Source organism: Lepidochelys kempii, chromosome 2 (genome assembly GCF_965140285.1).
Source record: "Lepidochelys kempii isolate rLepKem1 chromosome 2, rLepKem1.hap1, whole genome shotgun sequence".
NCBI lineage: Eukaryota > Metazoa > Chordata > Testudines > Cheloniidae > Lepidochelys > Lepidochelys kempii.
In genome coordinates this window covers 212,234,769-212,257,272 of record NC_136381.1, presented here as the reverse complement: position 1 = coordinate 212,257,272, position 22,504 = coordinate 212,234,769, and the positions used below count along the sequence as shown (strand labels likewise).

At 44.4% G+C, this 22,504-nt stretch overlaps 1 protein-coding gene across 1 annotated transcript in view; it reads right to left on the bottom strand.

The window, feature by feature from the left end:
• Window positions 1-22,097, bottom strand: part of MACC1 (MET transcriptional regulator MACC1) — a 54,705-nt gene extending 32,608 nt beyond the window's left edge. Inside the window, exon 1 of the mRNA XM_073329538.1 lies at window positions 22,021-22,097. The gene's annotated coding sequence lies outside the window, so the exon portion shown is untranslated. The remainder of the gene's footprint in view (window positions 1-22,020) is intronic.
• Between the last annotated feature and the right edge of the window lie 407 nt (window positions 22,098-22,504).

Here is a 22,504-nt window from a genome sequence, read left to right as displayed (position 1 = left end):
AGGCACTAGCAGACATTTTTGCCAGGGTAGGTTGGCCCTCCGACATCCTCACAGATGCAGGGACTAATTTCCTGGCAGGAACTATGAAAAACCTTTGGGAAGCTCATGGGGTAAATCACTTGGTTGCCACTCCTTACCATCATCAAACAAATGGCATGGTGGAGAAGTTTAATGGAACTTTGGGGGCCATGATACGTAAATTCGTAAATGAGCACTCCAATGATTGGGACCTAGTATTGCAGCAGTTGCTCTTTGCCTACAGAGCTGTACCACATCCCAGTTTAGGGTTTTCCCCATTTGAACTTGTATATGGCCGTGAGGTTAAGGGGCCATTGCAGTTGGTGAAGCAGCAATGGGAGGGATTTACACCTTCTCCAGGAACTAACATTCTGGACTTTGTAACCAACCTACAAACCACCCTCCGAACCTCTTTAGCCCTTGCTAGAGAAAACTTACAGGATGCTCAAAAAGAGCAAAAAGCCTGGTATGATAAACATGCCAGAGAGCGTTCCTTCAAAGTAGGAGACCAGGTCATGGTCTTAAAGGCGCTCCAGGCCCATAAAATGGAAGCATCGTGGGAAGGGCCATTCGTGGTCCAGGAGCGCCTGGGAGCTGTTAATTATCTCATAGCATTCCCCACCTCCAACCGAAAGCCTAAGGTGTATCATATTAATTCTCTAAAGCCCTTTTATTCCAGAGAATTAAAGGTTTGTCAGTTTACAGCCCAGGGAGGAGACGACGCTGAGTGGCCTGAAGGTGTCTACTACGAAGGGAAATGTGCTGGTGGTGTGGAAGAGGTGAACCTCTCCATGACCCTTGGGCGTATGCAGCGACAGCAGATCCAGGAGCTGTGCACTAGCTACGCGCCAACGTTCTCAGCCACCCCAGGACTGACTGAACGGGCCTACCACTCCATTGACACAGGTAATGCTCACCCAATTAGGGTCCAACCTTACCGGGTGTCTCCTCAAGCTAAAACTGCTATAGAACGGGAGATCCAGGATATGTTACAGATGGGTGTAATCCGCCCCTCTGAAAGTGCATGGGCATCTCCAGTGGTTCTAGTTCCCAAACCAGATGGGGAAATACGTTTTTGCGTGGACTACCGTAAGCTAAATGCTGTAACTCGCCCAGACAACTATCCCATGCCACGCACAGATGAACTATTAGAGAAACTGGAAAGGGCCCAGTTCATCTCTACCTTGGACTTAACCAAGGGGTACTGGCAGGTACCGCTAGATGAATCTGCCAAGGAAAGGTCAGCCTTCATCACACATCTCGGGCTGTATGAATTTAATGTACTCCCTTTCGGGCTGCGAAATGCACCCGCCACTTTCCAAAGACTTGTAGATGGTCTCCTAGCGGGATTAGGAGAATATGCAGTCGCCTACCTTGACGATGTGGCTATATTTTCGGATTCCTGGGCAGACCACCTGGAACATCTACAAAAAGTCCTTGAGCGCATAAGGGAGGCAGGACTAACTGTTAAGGCTAAGAAGTGTCAAATAGGCCTAAACAGAGTGACTTACCTTGGACACCAGGTGGGTCAAGGAACTATCAGCCCCCTACAGGCCAAAGTGGATGCTATCCAAAAGTGGCCTGTCCCAAAGTCAAAGAAACAGGTTCAATCCTTCTTAGGCTTGGCCGGTTATTACAGACGATTTGTACCGCTCTACAGCCAAATCGCTGCCCCACTGACAGACCTAACCAAAAAGAAACAGCCAAATGCTGTTCAGTGGACCGGAAAGTGTCAGAAGGCCTTTAACAAGCTTAAAGCGACACTCATGTCTGACCCTGTACTAAGGGCCCCAGACTTTGACAAACCGTTCCTAGTAACCACAGATGCATCCGAGCGTGGTGTGGGAGCAGTTTTAATGCAGAAAGGACCTGATCAAGAATTCCACCCTGTAGTGTTTCTCAGCAAAAAACTGTCTGAGAGGGAAAGCAACTGGTCAGTCACTGAAAAAGAATGTTATGCCATTGTCTACGCTCTGGAAAAGCTACGCCCATATGTTTGGGGACGGCGTTTCCACCTGCAAACCGACCATGCTGCACTAAAGTGGCTTCACACCGTCAAAGAAACTAACAGAAAACTTCTTCGGTGGAGTTTAGCTCTCCAAGATTTTGATTTCGACATCCAACACATCTCAGGAGCTTCTAACAAAGTGGCTGATGCACTCTCCCGTGAAAGTTTCCCAGAATCAACTGGTTAAAATCGTCCTTGAGATGTGGAAAATATTGTTAGTCTTTATGTACTTGGTGGTATATTTAGAGATGCATGTGTCTTATTAACTCTGTTTTCCTAGAGCTCCAGGAAGAAATCCCAGCCAGTGTTTCACCCTAGCTGAGATTTGGGGGGCGTGTCATAAATATAAAGGGAAGGGTAAACCCCTTTGAAATCCCTCCTGGCCAGGGGAAAGCTCCTCTCACCTGTAAAGGGTTAAGAAACTAAAGGTAACCTCGCTGGCACCTGACCAAAATGACCAATGAGGAGACAAGATACTTTCAAAAGCTGGGAGGAGGGAGAGAAACAAAGGGTTTGTGTGTCTGTCTGTAGTCGTCTTGGCCGGGGACAGAACAGGAATGGAGTCTTAGAACTTTTAGTAAGTAATCTAGCTAGGTATGTGTTAGATTATGATTTCTTTAAATGGCTGAGAAAAGAATTGTGCTGAATAGAATAACTATTTCTGTCTGTGTATCTTTTTTGTAACTTAAGGTTTTGCCTAGAGGGGTTCTCTATGTTTTTGAATCTAATTACCCTGTAAGATATATACCATCCTGATTTTACAGGGGGAATTTCTTTATTTCTATTTACTTCTATTTTTTATTAAAAGTCTTCTTGTAAAACACTGAATGCTTTTTCATTGTTCTCAGATCCAAGGGTTTGGGTTTGTGGTCACCTATGCAAATTGGTGAGGCTTTTTATCCAACATTTCCCAGGAAAGGGGGGGGTGCAAGTGTTGGGAGGATTGTTCATTGTTCTTAAGATCCAAGGGTCTGGGTCTGTAGTCACCTAGACAAATTGGTGAGGCTTTTTACCAAACCTTGTCCAGGAAGTGGGGTGCAAGGTTTTGGGAAGTATTTTGGGGGGAAGGACGCGTCCAAACAGCTCTTCCCCAGTAACCAGTATTAGTTTGGTGGTGGTAGCGGCCATTCCAAGGATAACGGGGGTAATATTTTGTACCTTGGGGAAGTTTTGACCTAAGCTGGTAAAGATAAGCTTAGGAGGTTTTTCATGCAGGTCCCCACATCTGTACCCTAGAGTTCAGAGTGGGGGAGGAACCTTGACAACTCCTTTCAAAACTAAGAGCTATACTGAGCTCTCTATAAAGAGTTCACTGCAATAATGCACTGAGACAGTCCTGTGATTTAAGCATGTTATTGGTCATCAGCAGTGTGGTAAGAAGCGACAGTGCAGGAATGAATGCTGAGTGTGGGAGCCTGAGGAGAGAGAAACATACCGGGCTGGAGTAGAGGGAGCAGGAGGGGAAGGGGCTGACATCCCGCTGGATAGAATCATGTGTAGCAAGCAATGGGAGCTAAGCATTTCACTGTAGATACAAAGTGAAACATAAAGTGACAACATTTAATGGTGCAGAGAACTATTTGTATCGGCACACAGTGAGTACTGAGCAGAAACTGAAATGTGGAGGTTGGGGTGAGATTACCCTTGCAAGTGATTGGTGAGAGAACCTGAGAGAGAGCCAGGGGAAATGGTTCTGTACTGTATGAGGGCAAGAGACACATTGGTAGGTGATATACTTTTAGCCCTAACAGTAAGGTATCACCTGACTCATAAGAGACTTGAATTGGGAGCTTGCAGGGATTCCAAAAGTCTTGCCATAGTAACAGCTGAGGGAAGAAAAAAATGCATTAAAGGAAGAGAGAATAGTCCCAAAGTAAAAAATTCATGAAATTCTAGAGAACACAGAAAGAGGTGGCTTGTTCAGCACATGGTGTTTTGCAAGATGTTCTGCTTCTACAAATCTTTGAATCCTTTTAAATTAAATTGTGAGTTCTTCAGAATTATCGCTACCAAAGACAACATGTCCTGCCACGGTTAAAATACTGGTGATAAAGGAAAAAATAGCTTCCCCCATCACTGACTCTGCACCTAAAACTACACAGAGTATGTTCACTTGAGTGGCACCATAGTGTGTTTGAGAGTTACAGTCAAGATCTTAAAAATCCACATTCTAGAACAGCAAGACACTAGAATCCTACCTTTTATTCAAACTTAACTCTGTTTGGCCTTTTTTCAAAAGCAGATTGCGTTACAGCAACACTTTCCTGTAGTAGCTCTTTTCAGCACATTACACCATGTATTAGCATGTTGCTCCATCTCACCACCATTCTAAAAGATCCAGGACTTTTTTAATAGGGGGAGGGTCTGGGCATGTGCAGAGACAGGACAAGCAACCAAAGATGACAGAGATGAGGCTAACTCACTTCAGTCATCACCTGGTGGTGAATGAAGATCTGGCTATCAAACCTCCTTGATAAGCTTCTAATTACTTCTGGGAATGACAGTGCTGATGGGCAGCCCCAGGCATTAGGTCTATCCACTGATGAAACAGGTAAGTACTGGTCCCATTTTAAAGATGGGGAAACATAGGTAGAAAGGGTTAAATAAATAGACTAAAGCCACAAAGGGAGTCAGGATTAGAGTGCAGGAGTCCCTTCCTATATTACTCACTTAGTCCACTAGACCACACTGATTCTCACAACTGTAAGCTGTACCCTGAGGCCATATTAGCTGTTCTGGAGAGAGGCTAGTCCTTCCCAACTGTGAATTGATCTGCACTCTTCCCAAAAAGAGACTCATGCTGGTGCCAGAGGCTAGCCCTGGATGGGTCTCAGTGCGGCCCCATAAATAAACTGTGGTCTGAAGAGAAAAAATAGCGACATGGTATCAACAGTAGCAACTGACATCCTCAAGGCTGATTTTTCAAAGAAAAGAGCTCGAGGCTTTTTTTTAAAACTGAAAGATGAGATTATCCTTTATATTTCTAGGTCCCCAAAATCAAGAGGGAAGCTCTGTCAATGGGCTTCCTGTCTCCCACAGGCTGGATTTTGGCAGGAGAAACGATACAATTCCCTACCACTCATCAATTCACCTGGTGTGATTTACAAAAGCCCCCACAGGGTAAGACGATAACATTTTCCAAACAAAGACAAACCTGGGTTGAGCAGTAAGCTAGTCCTTCACAGGGGATTGACGTTTATGCACTCCACTGAGCTGCATGGTCATAAACATAATTACCTTTGTAATTTAACTGCTCATATCAGACAAAAAAAAATCTTGACTATTTCAACATTAAAACATTCCTGCCAGCCCAGACTAGCAATCGTCTGAAAGAATTACACTTCCCATGTGTCGTTGCCGGGACCGCACGTGCAGTGGCAGACAAGGTGACACGGAATTCACTTCTATACACAGGCCACTGCTTCAGTCACTCACTGCCCATTTCAGGCAATTTTAATTTAAAACACTAAAGATAATGCAACTTAGTGCACTGTTAGAGTGGGGTTTTAACCCTTGCATTACTACTATGATTTGTATACATCTTTATTAAAGTTGGGTGCATTGCACACTTGTGCAGCATGTCTTGCTACCATACAGTTGTCACAGCCAAGGGTTGGGCCTAAAGTGCAATAGTTTTCACAATGGGACATAGCCTTGAGCTTTCCAGGATGGTGGATACCAGACATGCCTCTGAACTGACATGTCAGCTGTCAAGTAGAGAGATGGTAGCCTGATGTAGGAAGATATTGCAGCTATGCACACCTGACACACAGACATATAATGCAGAGTAAATCCTGGAGCAATTCCACCTCTGGTGTAACGCCATGTGGTTAGGAATGTAATAGGTTTCAACCATGCATTTTCACCTGATTGTGCACTGGTGGCATCTCAGGCTTGCTAAAGGGAGGGACAGGACAGGCAGTCAGGGTAATTGGCATGGGTGGGCTGCTCTTTCAGTGTGATTGCTCAGGAAAGAACAGCAGGACTCACATCTAGGTATCTGAATTCCTTCTGTCCCATGTGCCTCTGTACCAGATGAGGAAAATTTCCCAGGAAGAAAGAACCAGTGAACTTTGGGGATGCGTAGTGCCCTGTACCTCAGTCTGATGTTGGTCTTCTACTCAAATGCAGAGTTAAGTCAGTGGTTGGGACAGGAGGATTAAGTCTGGCAGCTCTGAGGCTGTGTCAGTCAAGCTCCCAGGAGGCTGTCACTGAACAAACAAGCCAAGATGAAATCATAGTTGAATGTGGGGAGGAAGAAAAATGTGTCCCAAGCAAGCACTCCTTCAATCTCTTCTGGAAAATCTGATGGACTGCGGGGAGGTGGTACTTGAGAGGGCACATTTGTGGGAAGGAAGAACATCCAACATGCGATCACATGTCATCAGTCAAAAAATCATCTGCAACAGGAGTATAGTCCCCTTAAATATGGGAGTGGAATTCAACCTTTTGGCCCATAGAATCCTCTGGCCCTCATCTGTTGTCAGTTGGAAGAGGTGATGTCCCTAATTGTAGAAGAAAACAATGTGGTATAATTCACTGATGCAGCCATGTGATGTGTGTCACTCTAATAGTACACTGACTACTTGATGTACTCAGGGGAGAAGTCACAGTGCAGATTACTGTATGTGACTGACAGTGATAGTATTTTCAAGGAAAGAATGATGCCTGTTTGTGTATATTGATCTGGTTCAGCTGAAGACCTTGTTTAATAGTCCTTTTATCACTGATATTTTGGAAGTGCAGACTCTGAACCCAGTATCAAAATGAGAACTCTTATCCCCATGACACCTTTGGGGATAAAACTGTACAAAGCAAGCATTTTGCTTATTCCCCTGAATGACAATTATAATGATGCTTGATGCTTGGTTGTGGCTTTTCTCTGATAATGAGACTTGGCTTCCTTTGGAAGATCTGCCTACATGTTGTTAATAAAAGGACTGATCGATTATCCATTTGTTTTCCTGCTAGAAAAATTGACCCTTACCAGTGAAAAGTTATTATTTTTGACACACTTTGCAGTTGTGGAGGACGGAAATTAAAAAATGGAATTCTTAGGGGCAAAGCTAGGTGAGGAGGGAAAGCAAATTCAACTATCCATGTTATTTTTCTATAAACCAAAACCAGAACCATCATTATGTAGCAGTGTTTTCTTCATGGAGCAATTATACAAGCTTTAGACAAGCGAAGATCTGCTTCTGTCTGTCATACAGGATTCATGTTAAACTGTCAATTTCTCACTTAACAAAGAGCATGTGAAATCTCTGAATCCTGCTTTTAACTACTTACTACCAGAAGCACTGCTCACAACTTTGGTCTGTTCCTACTAGATTAAGGTGACTGGCTCTCTGCTTCTCATTAAAACACTGCTTTTTTAGCGCTCATTCACAGGAATAGGAATTACGTTAGATCAGATCAGCGAGCTACCCAGTTACAGTGTTCTCTCTCTCTCTCTCTCATCACAGCCAGGACCGAATATTTCAGAGGAAAGGCAAAAAATCCTGCGGTGCCAATTAGGGACACACCTGCCCGAATGGGAAGCTTCTCCTTAAGCCTGACTTTTAGTGGTAGTTTTATATCCTGAGATACGAAGGGCTCATAGCCCTTATTATATTTTAAAAATATCCTCCCTGATCTAATTGTGGATGTTCTCATTCTGCAGTCCTGTTTTGAATCTTACTAAGACCTTGGCCTCACTCTATCTGGTATCTTGCAGCAAGGAGTTCCATGGGGGTGAATTGTTTTGGTTTTCCAAAAATATATAGTACATTTTTTAGTGTTGTTGCCTTCCCATTTCATTGACTGACCTCTTGTTCTAGCATGATGGAGAGGGAATTGGCAGCACCTGACTTGTCTTCTCCATACCATTTGTCATTCTGTACAGCTGTTCATGTCCCATCTTATCTAATTTTATGCAGCAGTTATGAAAGGGCTATAATTCCTGGCACTATGTCCCCACTTTTCCCCTTCCCTCATACCCCTGTGCTCTACCAACCCTCATTCCCGGCCCCCCCCCGCAACATATTCCTGCACCCCAAAATACTCATGAAGTGGGGGAGTTATCTGTGCCCTCCAGTGAAACCACTTAGCACTTAGCCCCAGTGACACCCCTTCCTCTGGATGATGTTTCACATCAAAGCTAGCAGTGCTGGTATGACAAGCCTCCTGTGGTTCATATGATGAGGTGGTAGGGGAAGTGGTCTGCCTTTCCCCTCTTCAAGCCCTTGTTATGCCCCGATTGGCCCACGCTACTCACCTTCCTGAGCACCCCCAGTACCACCCCATGCAGAGATCACTCTATTCCTAACAACCCTGGCCCCGCACATGCTCCTATACGTCCCTCCTGATGTCCTAACCCCGTTCTTCCCCTGCTTCCGTGCTGCCAAATCTTCCTCTCTGGGCTCTCTGTTGAGCCCCTCTAGTGAGTTCAGGAGGCCATAGGAGAACAGAAGTAGCTGACAGAGCAGCAGTTGTTCAGCTGTGACACCTTCTGGCAACCACTGCACGCAGCAGCAGATCCCTGCCCAAGCAAGAAAGCTCCACCTCCTTCCTCCTTCCCAACTTCTTTCTGTGTCACCAACCTGGGAGGAAGTTCTGGTTCTCTTTTTCCCCAGCCAATTTGTGTGCAGGCGGCTTTGGAGAAGTAAGGAGAGTCCTTGTAACCCCCTTTCTTTCTTCCTTTTTTCACACACAGTGAAAGTAAGAGAGCAAGTGTGTCCTGGAGGGGAGGCAATACTGTGAGGGAGGAACTAGTGAAGTGGTAGAGTGAGAGGGATTGCACTCATGCATTTCACTCACACAGTAAAAAAAATAATAATAATAGAAGGAATATTATGGTGACAGCAAAATAGCCTCCTTTTGTGTATAAAATGAGTCAGTTAAATTGGGATGAAGCGAGTTCCCAATGAATCATCTGGCTGACCAGCCCCACACTCCTGAAACTAACATGGTGCATAGTGATGTGACTTCACTGGACAGGAGTTTGAGAAGTTTGGGGTGGGCCAAAAATTTTAGCAAGCTCACCCCAAAATGCTGTGTGAATTAGCATTTCAAATAACAGGAGGTCAGACCTGATGATCCTCCTGGCCTTAGATACTATGAATAACCATGCAGTGAATTCTCAGGAGCCAGGTTCAACATGCTGTGGTTTATAACCCTCGATTCAAAATATGTGCCCAGTTTTCCACTTCATTCATTCTGTGTCAGACAGCTTTACTATTTTTCATCATGACTGAAATTACTGCCTCCCAAGCAGAAGATGAGGGCTGCAGATCACTAACTCTTAAACCTCGTCACTGGATTTTTAGTATCTGTTCTCCAGCTTTTTTATCAACTGTAGACAGTCCTGCACTATATCAAGACATCTGCACAGTAAATCCATCTTCACAGGTAGAGCAGTCTCCTGAAAACCACGAACCAAAATTTTGGGGGCCTCATCCTTCAACAAGTTTGGTGCCTCTTGCAAGAAGTAGGCATTGAAGGCGCTCATCATCTTGCAGGATTAGGTCTGTGAAGAGGATGCAGCACCTTGGCCGGGCTAGTTTATTGTTACACCATAAAAGTACCAGTGTAGCACATCCTGAAGCATCCCAAAACACTCTGCTGGTAGGTAACCCAGCTCAGACACAGACACCTCTAGGGTGAAATGCAGCAGCTACTTAAGGTCAGTATAATGGTTAATCCCCACCCCCACCAAAAAAACAATGTTGGGAAGAGCTGGTTGGGAACTCAAAATTTCTGTTCTGTGGGAGATTCCAACAGTTGGTGGGGGGGGAGGGTAGGGAGGGGGTAGCAATTGTTCCCAGTCAGAATGAAAAAGCTAAAATTTTGAAATATCCCAAGAAACAAACCTTCTGAACATTGTTTTTATTTGGAACCATTGAAATGTTTCATTTCAGTTTGTTTAAACTTTTATATTAATTATATTAAATAGAAGATACACAAATAATAAAATTAATATTTTGCTATAAAATTAATCTAAACATCAGAACAAAACAGTAGTTTTCAACCAAAAATTGTCCACTGAAAAGGTTTCCAACCAACTTTTAGTGTCAGGAGTCCTCTGTTGGATCCCTGACTTTGCCTCAGACTATGTGTGTGTAAAAAGGTTGGCTGCCTCTCACATACACCCCCTCTGGTGGCCAGTGGAGGTTCTGCAGTACCCAGCCTCAGTTTCCTCTCTTGGTTTATTTAAAAAAGAAAAAGCACACAAAAAGCTTTCACAACTCCAATAAGAGCCCTTCTTGGGGTCTGATTTTATTAAAACAAAGTTCCAAAACAAAGAGAGAGTCTTCCATATACAGACATAAACTGGGCACAACCACTCCTTCCTTAGGTACTCTCTCCTCCTACTCTCTGAGCAGCTAGAGAAGATGCAAAGCCTGCTCTGCCTTCTTCCCAACAGGAAAACAAAGAACTTTCAGCTGCATCTTCCCCATCCACAATTCCCTTTCTCAGGGACCTCTGCAGGAAACTCTCCCAGCAGCTTCATTCAGCAGTTCCACCCCTTTTGACTATCTACCGGCATCTGCTTTTTAGCCCCCTCAGAGGCCTGGTTTAGTCACATGACTTGCTTCATTCTCTCCAGTCCACCTGGGGAGGCAAATCAGCTGTATCACAGGTGGGCTGACTTATCTCCCTTGGAAGGGCCAGACACCCTGTAACAGTTCATTATCATGGACAAGTCACTTAAAATAGGCATGTCTTTACTACCCTGCAGGGGAGCTATGAAGTTAAACTGATGGATATTTGTAAATCATAAGATCCTCCAGTGGATAGAGGATAGAAGAGCTATTACTATATAACAGCACACACAAACACTACACAACTCTTTAAGATGAGTAGTGAAGAAGAATACTGTCAAAATGAAATCTCAGGCAGAATGTAGTTACTCAAACTGAAGGCTAGGCAGCACTCTTACTCTGGAAGCATCATGGATTTTCCTTGGAGGTCTCTCATCCAAGTATTGACCAGGCCTGACCTAGCTTAAAGTGTTAAAGCTGTTAAGATCACATGTCTGTAGGCCATCTAGATGCTTCAATACAGTGAAAGAAACTTAGCCCTGCCCATAAAAGGTTGAGTATGTAATGTTCTGAGTTATAACTTGATTTAATATTTTATGTCCCCACGTTCTAACTAGGCCACTGGCTTCAGAAGCATGGAGCATTGGTAAGCAAGCCATCAGTGACACCATGTAAAAATATCTTTGTCCTTATTTAATGCAAACACACACTGTTGCCAACTAATAATGCTTTCAGCTAATCTAGATTAGACATATCTTTGCAAAGCTATTTTACATTGCAGTTATTCCTACTCATACACACAGCATCTTGCCAAAAAGATTAACAGTTGAATTTGTTTTAACAGGAAAATGCAGAACTAGATACATGAGGTCAGAATCTGTTCTGTCACAGTGGTGCAAATTCACATGAACTCCACTGACGTTAGTGGAGACTCACCAGTGGTAAATGAGAGCAGAACTTGTCTCTGTTTCTTTCAGTAATCAGTACACGGAATCAACACTGTCCGTGCAGACAGGTTACCTTTTTATCTCAATGGTATTCAGAGATCAGTACCAAATCTCTAAGGCTTAAATTCTACCCTATGCCTGAATTACCTGCGCAGGGGGAAAGTGAGAGTTGTTCATGGATTCTGAGGCCAGAAGGCACTGCTGTGATCATCTAGTCTGACCTCCTGTAGAACACAGGCCAGAGAGCTTCCCCCAAATGATTCCTGGAGCAGATCGTCCAGAAAAAAACATCCAATCTTGATTTTAAAATTGTCAGTGATGGAGAATCCGCCACGACCCTTCATAAATTGTTCCAGTGGTTAATTACTCTGACTGTTAAAAATGTACACTGTATTTCCAGACTGAATTTTTCTAGATTCAAATTCCAGCCATTGGATCATGTTATACCTTTCTCTACTAGAATGAAGAGGCCGTTATTAAATACTTGTTCCCCAGCTAGATACTTATAGACTTTAATAAAGACTTATAGACTTTAATAAACACTCCTATGCCTGGAGTAGACTGAAGGACAGTGGGGGGAACAGAGGCAAAAGTTGCTGCAGTGCCCCAACCAGTAGGGGGTGTGTTGGGGTAGCTATTTTGCTACAGCCCCAAACTGAGAAGAATGGTGCTGAGCACTATAAATATCTGGCCCAAAATGACATGTTCAAGACCACTCAGGAAATCTGTGGCTGAGCTAAGAATTGACAGCAGCTCTCTTAAGTCCCAGTCCAGCACTTTAACCCCAAGAACAACATTCCTACCAGGATCAGGTCCTCACTGAGACCTGTACAAAGACATACAAAAGGTACATCTACACAGCACTGAGCTACTAATAGTTAATTGTGTGGGGTACATTCAGCTGATCTTGATGGATGCTTCCTGTCTAGAGAGAAAGGCAAGACACTATTCCGCACCTTCTCCCAACCCTTCACCCCCAAGTCCTACCAATGTGCTGTGGAAGAACATTTCTTTAAATCCATGCAGATTGCAGACTCACTGAGGCCAGGACTGTGTCTTAGGGTGTATCTACATGGCAATTGAGAGATGTAATAATTCCCAGCTCTGGGAGATGTACATGCCCCAACTCTGCTTGAGCTAACTTGCTAATAAGAGCACTGTGCCCACAGCAGTGCGGGTGGCATCTTGGAGTAGCTGTGGCCACTACAATCCTGCCTCACAACCAGGATACGTACTCAGATGACTAGCTTAAGCCACCACCTTCACTGCCATGGGCACAATGCTACATTTAACATGCTAGCTTGAGCAAAGCTAGCATGTACATCTACCAGAGCAGGCAATTACCTGCAGGCTAAACTTAAGTCTATTGCTTCAGCTGGAAACTCAAAACGTTTCAGCCTTTTGTTACGTCAACAACGCCCCCTGCCTTAGCACAGGCTTTGCCAAAAAATAAATACAAGCAAACACACATGCACTTGACTAATGGATCAACGAAAGAGCTACTTCCCAAATGGTTATCACTGGGAAACTTATCACTGGGAAACTTATTTTTTAAAATTACTTCATTTTTTTAAAACCTGGAAGTGCCTTTCAAATTCTCATGATTCATGTCTAGGTGAGCTGTTACATATTACATCCCACGGAGAATATAATCCAGCATATTTGTACTACCACTCAATATTGCTAATCAATGAAAACTAGTCTTTTTAAAAAATCAAACAATTTTCAGTGCAAGTTAGCAAACGAAATCCAATTTGTAAATCACTTTGAGCATTACTGATTTAAAAATAAAAGAAGATGGACAATTTTTAAAAGCAAACCTACAGTTGTGTTGCTTTGTATCATATATATCTATTGTATGACATCTAAATTCTGCAGTGACCGGCACTCTATAAGAAGATAGCCAGTGCTACTTGAATAGAGCAGGACTCAATAGATATAATACATGCTTGAAAACATAACAGGAGCTTGGGGAAGGGATTTGGAGTGACAAATCATCAAGATGTTGGATCTGTGTATTTATGCATTTGCTTGAATAAAGAATTCAGCTTAAACCTGCTGATCGCTTGTTTGTTTCAGGCAAAATGCAGCATACAGAAAAGAAACTTGTACTAAAGAGAATTTCTTGCAGCTTTTAAACAGTACATTTGATAACTGGGTATAGAACTTCCCTATCAAAAAAGTTGGTTCAGCCTTAAATTGGTTGTCATTCTGTGGGTGTCCTTTGCCTTGTAGTTATGTGCTACTATTGATTCATGTGCAAAACTTCCTTTGAAATAAATGACTGATTTTAAGGTGTGGCCAGTGGAATCTAAAGCTGATTCAAAAGTTTACTCTTTAAGAAAAGAGTGCCTCCCATTGGCATGCAAACTGAATGCTGAGTTTAGCATTCCCTACTACCCTGACTCAATCACAGGGCCTGTGGAATGGTAGATAGTCACTACATAGAGGGGAACTCCAGGGAGTAGATTTACAGAGGAAATTCCTTATCCCCTCCCAGGTTAGCCAGGCTCTTCTGCCTGAATTTAGCCAGCAGCCATACCAGAGCTCATTTAAAGGTACAGGCAACCCTCAACTGCCCCCAAAAAAACCTGGACTAAAGCATAATTGTCCCACTGTAGGATGCCAGGTGATATTTTTTTAAATAGATTAAAATCTGAGCTTGTTTCCTATTACATGGCTGTAAAGCTCTTCTATTAGAGTAACTGTGTGAGTGGACTGGACAGCTTGGGAAATTGGAAATAAGGTTTTCACATCTGTCTGGCTGCCTTGACTTCAGTTTCAATATGATGGCTGTTTGAGACCGCTAACTCATTTCTAACAGGTCACCAGTCCAGATCAGGAGTCTACATTAAAAAACGCAGACTCAATAATCTCAGTAGGGAGGAGGAGGATTGACTGAGCACAGAGACTAAACCCTGTTCTCCTTCAGATCACTGAACTTTCACCCCTGATGATGTAGCTTGCACCATCTGAACTGTACCAGTTCTGTGAATAAAATAGAGGATTCTAGACTCCAAGCCTTGTCCAACAACTGCCTTTAGAGAAATACTATTAAATTGGGACTAATGGATCCTAGGGTATAGGTGCACATATTGTGATGAGTTCTGGGCCCCACACTACAAGAAGGATGTGGAAAAATTGGAAAGAGTCCAGCGGAGGGCAACAAAAATGATTAGGGGACTGGAACACATGAGTTATGAGGAGAGGCTGAGGGAACTGGGGATGTTTAGTCTACGGAAGAGAAGAATGAGGGAGGATTCGATAGCTACTTTCAACTACCTGAAAATGGGTTCCAAAGAGGATGGCTCTAGACTGTTCTCAGTGGTAGCAGATGACAGAACAAGGAATAATGCTCTCAAGTTGCAGTGGGGGAGGTTTAGGTTGGATATTAGGAAAAACTTTTTCACTAGGAGGGTGGTGAAACACTGGAATGCGTTACCTAGGGAGGTGGTGGAATCTCCTTCCTTAGAAGTTTTTAAGGTCAGGCTTGACAAAGCCCTGGCTGGGATGATTTAATTGGGGATCGGTCCTGCTTTGAGCAGGGGGTTGGACTAGATGACCTCCTGAGGTTCCTTCCAACACTGATATTCTATGATTCTATGATTCATCCACTCTGCTCCTCTCTCATGCTCAGATGTTTGGTGTTGGAGGAGATCATGTTAAAAAAAAAAGTGCTCCTTAACAATTTTTCTCTAAATTATTAGTCCATGGGTAAAACTGCTTCCCCTTAATTATATAATCTTGTGCAGGCTTTAGTGCTGGTGATGCTGGAATGTTTATATAAATTTATTCCCCTTGAAAAATATCCAAAGGTTCGGTATTGTGAGAGTCAGGGGGCTGTCATGAGGACATAGAGCTTGTCACTGATAGATTGAAGGGTTGATTCTAGCCCATATCAATAGTGACCCAAAGTTGTATTAATAATATGGTAATGCTAATAATTTGCATGTGTATATAGTGCTTTTCCAAGTGTTAAATGATAAAGCTGTTGTTGCAGCTGTTCTGTGGTCTATGAAATGAGTTGGTTGCCTCAATACAGTTCCTCGTGGACAGGCACTGTTGCTTACAGTGTGAGCTAAAAGGTAATAGCTAAAAATGTTCCCTTCTTATTCAGAGTTTGAGGCAAACCAAGGCAGCGTAGACAATGTATCTTTGTAAGTACTTATTAGACTCCTATCACTAAAGTGCCTGAGCCCTCACGAACATTAATGAATTTGCCCTCATCTTCCCTCAGGCGGGGAAGTATTATATGCCCATGTACTCCCCGGGACAAGGCATGCAGAGATTAAATACCTTTCCCAGAGTCACCCAGGAAGTTTGTGGCAGAGCCAGGATTTGAGCCAAAATCTCCGGAGTCCATCTCCATTTTACCTGCTCTCAGGATAAAATGGGGATGATAGCATTTCCCTCCCTCACAGTGCTGTTGTGAGGATAAATACATTAAAGCTTGTGAGGTGTTTGGATATCTCAGTAGCAAGGGGCACATAAGAACTAAAAAAAAGGTTCCTTATTTTAAAAACTGTAAAATGAAACTGCAGCACACACAAGTGAAGCAGTAGGTCACTGTAAAATGGATATTAAGAAGGCAAGAGGAATTCTCAATTACGGATAGGCAAAAACTCAGGTTTTTAAGTACAACAGTCTTTCAGCACCTTTTAGACCACCAGAGAGTAGGGAACAATCAGTGAAGATATGGAGGCTACAGAGAACGTGAATTATTTCTTTTAATCTATCTTCACTGTACAGGATGGCTGAGAAATTCTCCGGTGGTGCATGGGGTAGTTAAACAATGGTGTAACTACAATGGTGCAAGTAGTGCAGTCATGCCAGAGACCACAAGGTTATTGGGGTCCTACCAGAGGGGCTGCCAGGGAGAGTGGGGCTCACTGGTCCCCCAGAGTAGCGGGGAGGCTGGGAAAGGGGGCACCCTCCAGCCAGGGCAGCCCTGGGCATGAGCTGCTGGCAAGGATGCACAGAGAATGCATGGAGGGGGATCACAGTAATGGGGGATGAGCAGGGATGGGGGGCACCCATAGAGATGGAGCACAAGGTAAAAGTATCAGTTGCTTTGTATGAGGAGGGGGAGGGTTGGCAGGGGGCTAAATCAGAGTGGGTGACTGGGGGGTTGGAGCAGAACTGGGTAGAGTTGGGGATCTGGATCGGAGCTGTTGAGGGCGGGGGAAGGGAGTTGGAGTAGAGCTTTGTGGGAGTTTGCTCCAGAGCTGGGGGAATAGGGATGGAAGGGAGAGCCTGGAGCAGAGCTGGAGGGGACTGACAGGGAACTGGGGGTGGGCTTGTGGGGGCCTGAAACAGGGCTGAGGGGGGTGGATCAGGGCAATAATGGAGCAGGAGGGGAGTTAAAAGAGCCTCAGGGATGTGATTAGATTGGGGCTGGGGGAGATGAAGAAACTAGAGAGGAGTTGAGGGAGAGCTGGGACAGCTGGAGCAGAACTAAAGAGGACTAAGTGGGGATCTGGGGGAGCCAGTAGATGGGAGAGCTGGATTGGGACTATGGTGTAGCTAGGCATGAACTGGGGGTCAGGAGGAGCAGGGAGGGTGTTTGATTGGGGCTAGAGAGGAGCTAGGCAGAAGCTAGGGGGTTGGCGGTTGGATTGGAGCTATGTGAAAGGTAGAAGGTGGTAGATTTTGGAATCAGGAAGAGGGCCCTTAACCTGTTCTGGGCCTTGTTTATGCCTCTGAAGTTAAAGCTGCCCTAAATGGGATAGCTGACAAAGGCTCAGGCTTATTATTGGGGAATCTTAGGGTATGTCTACACTACAATTAGCCCTGGGACCCTGCAAGGTGGGAGGGTCCTAGAGCTCAGGCTGCAGCCTGAGCCTGAATGCCTATACCACAATTAAACAGCCCCACAACCTGAGCCTGAGGCAGCTGGCATGGGCCTACTGCGGGTGTCTAATTGCAGTGTAGACATACACTTAGGCTAGCATAGAGCCAGAACAGTCAACTATGTCCTCCATCTCAATATACAGGGGAGGAGAGGCTGAGGCTGACCATGCTATGTTAAGGCCGTCCCTGCCAGAAAAACAGATTCTTTCAAGCCATTACATGCTGGTGCAGCTTGGAGCAGCCAAAGGCTGCTCCCACTTGTGCCAGGGGCTGATCCAGACCTCAGTTCCTCCTAGAATCTGGGATGTGAGAGGTGGTGGACCTGTTCCAGTTCACCTGAGAATTCAGCCCTTGTGTTTTAAGGGGATCCTATAGTGGAGTGATATTTTGGGGAAACTCCTGAATTTTAATGATTCTGGGCCTTGTTTTATCTTAAGAAATTCTATTGACAGTAGAGTGCCCCAGCACATGGGCTTGTTACTCAATATATCTACATCTATTCAGAATATACATATACTTTTAAACTCTGGAGGAAGAGGAGGAGGAGGAGGAGGAGGAGGAGGAGGAGAAAAGTGAGATGGTCATATTTAATGATGACCCAAACTATTTAGGTTAATTAAAGCTCAAAAAGAGGTGAGTAATTCAGAAGGGCCCAACACAACTAGGTAACTGAGCAACACAGAAGATTAAATTCACAGCAGATGAGTGCTTAGAAAGGCACTTTTGAAAGCAACAAATTAAATTACTGATACACACTGATGGATTCTGAATGAACTGTAACATCTCAGGAAAAGTCAAAATGTCATTATGAGCAATTTAATGAGGGTATTTGCTCAATGTGTAAGTGAATAAGATGTTAGGCTGTATTAGAAAGTGGACAAAAATAATAAGGAAAATATTATAGAGCCATCGCTGTAGACAAATTGATGTATAGCCCTATTTCACTGTAGAGTTCAGTTTCTGGGAAGGACATTTCAGAAAACACACAGCAAAAGCAGAAAACATACAGAAACATATATGAAAAAGGATGAGAGTGGAGAGAGGGGGTTTCCAGATCAGAAGATATTTTAAAGCAGTGGTTCCCAAACTAGGGGTGCCGCTTGTTCAGGGAAAGCCCCTGGCGGGCCGAGCTGGTTTGTTTACCTGCCGCGTCCACAGGTTCGGCCAATTGCAGCTCTCACTGGCCTCAGTTCGCTGTTCTCGGCCAATGGAGGCTGCGGGAAGCGGTGCGGCCCAAGGGACGTGCTGGCTGACCTTCCTGCAGCCCCCATTAGCCCGGAGCGGCAAACCACAGCCAGTGGGAGCCGCAATTGGCCACACCTGCAGATGCAGCAGGTAAACAAACCAGCCCGGCCCACCAGGGGCTTTCCCTGAACAAGTGGCACCCGTAGTTTGGGAACCACTGTTTTAAAGAGACATTGAACACAGTTCTTCATGACTTAGGCTACAATTTTGTCATGGATGTTTTTAATAAAAGTCAGGGACAGATCACGGGCAATAAACAAAAATTAACAGAAGCCATGACCTGTCCCTGACTTTTACTAAAGACATTCCTTAACAAAATGGGGAGGACAGAGAGTCCAGCACCCTGCCCCACAGCATGCCAGGGCAGGGAGCTGCAGCCCCCCTGCTTCTTGCCCAGTGGCTGGGAGGGACACCTGACCGCAGGGACACCTGATTTCCGGCTGCTCTGCAAGGCTGGGAGCTCAGGGGTCTCCCGCTGGAGCTGGGATCTGCGGGGTCTCCCACTGGGGGGCAGCTAGGGAGCTCCAGGGGATCTCCCCAGCCCTGCAGGGTGGGAGCTGCCAAGCTGGGAGAGGGTATCCCCCATGCCCTGCAGGGCTGGGAGACTTCTGCGACCTCTGTGACATACTCGTAGCCTTAGTCATGACAGTAAGAGCTCCGTGCATCTCAAGGGAGATATACTCTCAGAGTTGAGGGGAGAGGTTGTTTTTTCCCTCCTCCCTCTGTGTTTTCCATTATGGGCAATAGCTTGAATTCCTACTGGTGCTCCATAAGAGCTGTGCTGATGGAAAATTCTCTGCAGAGCTGCTGACTAGATGGACTGTCTGACAGCTCAGGCCTGATCAAGCGTCTTTTCAGACAGTGACATCCATTTTTGTTACTGGGTGAGCTCCTTATGTTTCCCCACCCTGTGGGCCCTTGAAGTTCAAGAGTGGAGATTTGACCACAGAGATCAAGGCAAGAATTTATACCAGGATGAGCCAATGTAGTCCTTCAGGGAATTTGAACTACTATTTGGTGTGGAAAAAGGACTGAGAGGAGATATGACAGAGAATTATACAGAAGTGTGAATAGCAGAGGAAAATGTCAGTCAAATGCTCCCATTTAGCTTTCCATTAATAAAGGACAACAGAACATTAAACTTTAAAGGACAACACATTTAAGTAGATAATAGGACTTTGAATCCAATATATATTTAGCCTGGTTAACACAGTGTCACAGGATATTATTGTGGTAAATAACCACAATGCCAGTGCCAGTCCATTTTTTAATGTTGCTCAGGTAGATAATATTTTAGACCCTAAAGCAAAATGATTACCAGCTCTTATAATCCCCATTAACTCCCCCAGTGCTTCCCCCATGGTGTAGTGCTGTGCAATTAGATAGAACATGAGAGTTTTACACCTTCTACAGGAGTATCTGGCATTGGCTGTTGTAAATGACAAACTATCAGATTAGATATCAGACTACGTTCCAGTTTTTCATTGAAATCAGAAACTTTGACCAGTTCTACTCATAATGTTTTAGATATGCAAATATCCCTTCATTTTCTCTCAGTGGATTCCTTCTTTACTCTTGAGGATATTTAGCTTTTAGTTTTTTTCCTTTCCTTAATGTTCATATCTATACATTTTCTTTACTGCTGTTCTTTTGGCCTCTGAGATTTTTTTTGTTTGTTTCTAATCAGTATGATTCTGGGATTCTTCAAACTTTATTGACTCGGGTTTGTAACCAGGGATTTTCAAATGTGTGTGGGGGGGTGCAAAATGGTTATGTGGGGAGGTTGCAAGCTGTCAGCTCTGTGGGGCTGACAGCCCCAAGCCCCTAGTAAATTAAATCCCCCACCCCTGTTTTTAATTTATATGTGGGGGTCACACTTAGAGGCTTGCTGTGTGAGGGGTCACCAATACAAAAAGTTTGAAAACCACTTTTAATCCAAAGCCTGTTAAAGCCAATAGGAGTCTTTCCATTGACTCCAACAGACTTTGGCTATGACCATTAGAAGGCTAACAACTGAATAATGAATCATAGAATCGTAAAATCATAGAATATCAGGGTTGGAAGGGACCTCAGGAGGTCATCTAGTCCAACCCCATGCTCAAAGCAGTCCCCAATTAAATCATCCCAGCCAGGGCTTTGTCAAGCCTGACCTTAAAAACTTCTAAGGAAGGAGATTCTACCACCTCCCTAGGTAACGCATTCCAGTGTTTCACCACCCTCCTAGTGAAAAAGTTTTTCCTAATATCCAACCTAAACCTCCCCCACTGCAACTTGAGACCATTACTCTTTGTCCTGTCCTCTTCTACCACTGAGAATAGTCTAGAACCATCCTCTCTGAAACCACCTCTCAAGTAGTTGAAAGCAGCTATCAAATCCCCCCTCATTCTTCTCTTCTGCAGACTAAACAATCCCAGCTCCCTCAGCCTCTCCTCATAAGTCATGTGTTCCAGACCCCGAATCATTTTTGTTGTCCTTCGCTGGACTCTCTCCAATTTATCCACATCCTTCTTGTAGTGTGGGGCCCAAAACTGGACACAGTACTCCAGATGAGGCCTCACCAATGCCGAATAGAGGGGGACGATCGCATCCCTCGATCTGCTGGCAATGCCCCTACTTATACAGCCCAAATGCCATTGGCCTTCTTGGCAACAAGGGCACACTGCTGACTCATATCCAGCTTCTCGCCTACTGTCACCCCTAGGTCCTTTTCCGCAGAACTGCTGCCTAGCCATTCGGTCCATAGTCTGTAGTTGTGCATTGGGTTCCTCCGTCCTAAGTGCAGGACCCTGCACTTATCCTTATTGAATCTCATCAGATTTCTTTTGGCCCAATCCTCCAATTTGTCTAGGTCCCTCTGTATCCTATCCCTGCCCTCCAGCGTATCTACCACTCCTCCTAGTTTAGTATCATCCGCAAATTTGCTGGGAGTGCAATTCACACCTTCCTCCAGATCATTTATGAAGATATTGAACAAAACCGGCCCCAGGACCGACCCCTGGGGCACTCCACTTGACACTGGCTGCCAACTAGACATGGAGCCATTGATCACTACCTGTTGAGCCCGACAATCTAGCCAACTTTCTACCCACCTTATAGTGCATTCATCCAGCCCATACTTCTTTAACTTGCTGACAAGAATACTGTGGGAGACCGTGTCAAAAGCTTTGCTAAAGTCAAGAAACAATACATCCACTGCTTTCCCTTCATCCACAGAACCAGTAATCTCATCTGACCTTACTCCATTGGATTCATGAAGGCAAAACAGCCTCCTATAACACATTGGTTTATAAAATTGCACCATCTTCCCCCAGTATTTTCATGCGCCTTTCTAGGTTCTCAGTCTCTTCCCACCCTAATATCCAAGCACCTCACAGCATTTAAAATAGAAATAACAATAACAAAGTTAATTTAGAAAAAACAAAACACTTACTGTTATGGAAACAAGCAGCAACTGCTTTCGTTCAGGTCCAAATTATGACATTGTTTGGGAGGTTTGCAATGTATAAAGCGTGCCCATTTCCGTGCTGGCTTTGAAGAATGTCACTACAACAGGGTTAGGTTAGCTGCACCGCACACACCTTGTGTCTCTCAGGGCTTGTGAGCAACGCCCTCTGGGACTTGCAGTCCTTCTGCTGCTTAGCACCACCTGTTTAAACAGATTATGGGGAAAGCAAAAACTACATTACCCATAATTGCTTTCAGTTTATTTCTGATTATACCTGAAACCAGGAGAGCAGGTCTGGTTGCTGGAGTTTCACCTTAGGGAGGGAGAGAAAGAAGCAAGTGGGAAAGGGAAACTAATGTATCCTCAGTTTGTGCATTTGGAAGACGTTCTGTCTATATTTTTTACTCTCCTGTGCCATGCTGAAGGTATATAGAGCTCTCTGGAAGGGGCAGATGAGGGGAGTATTGGG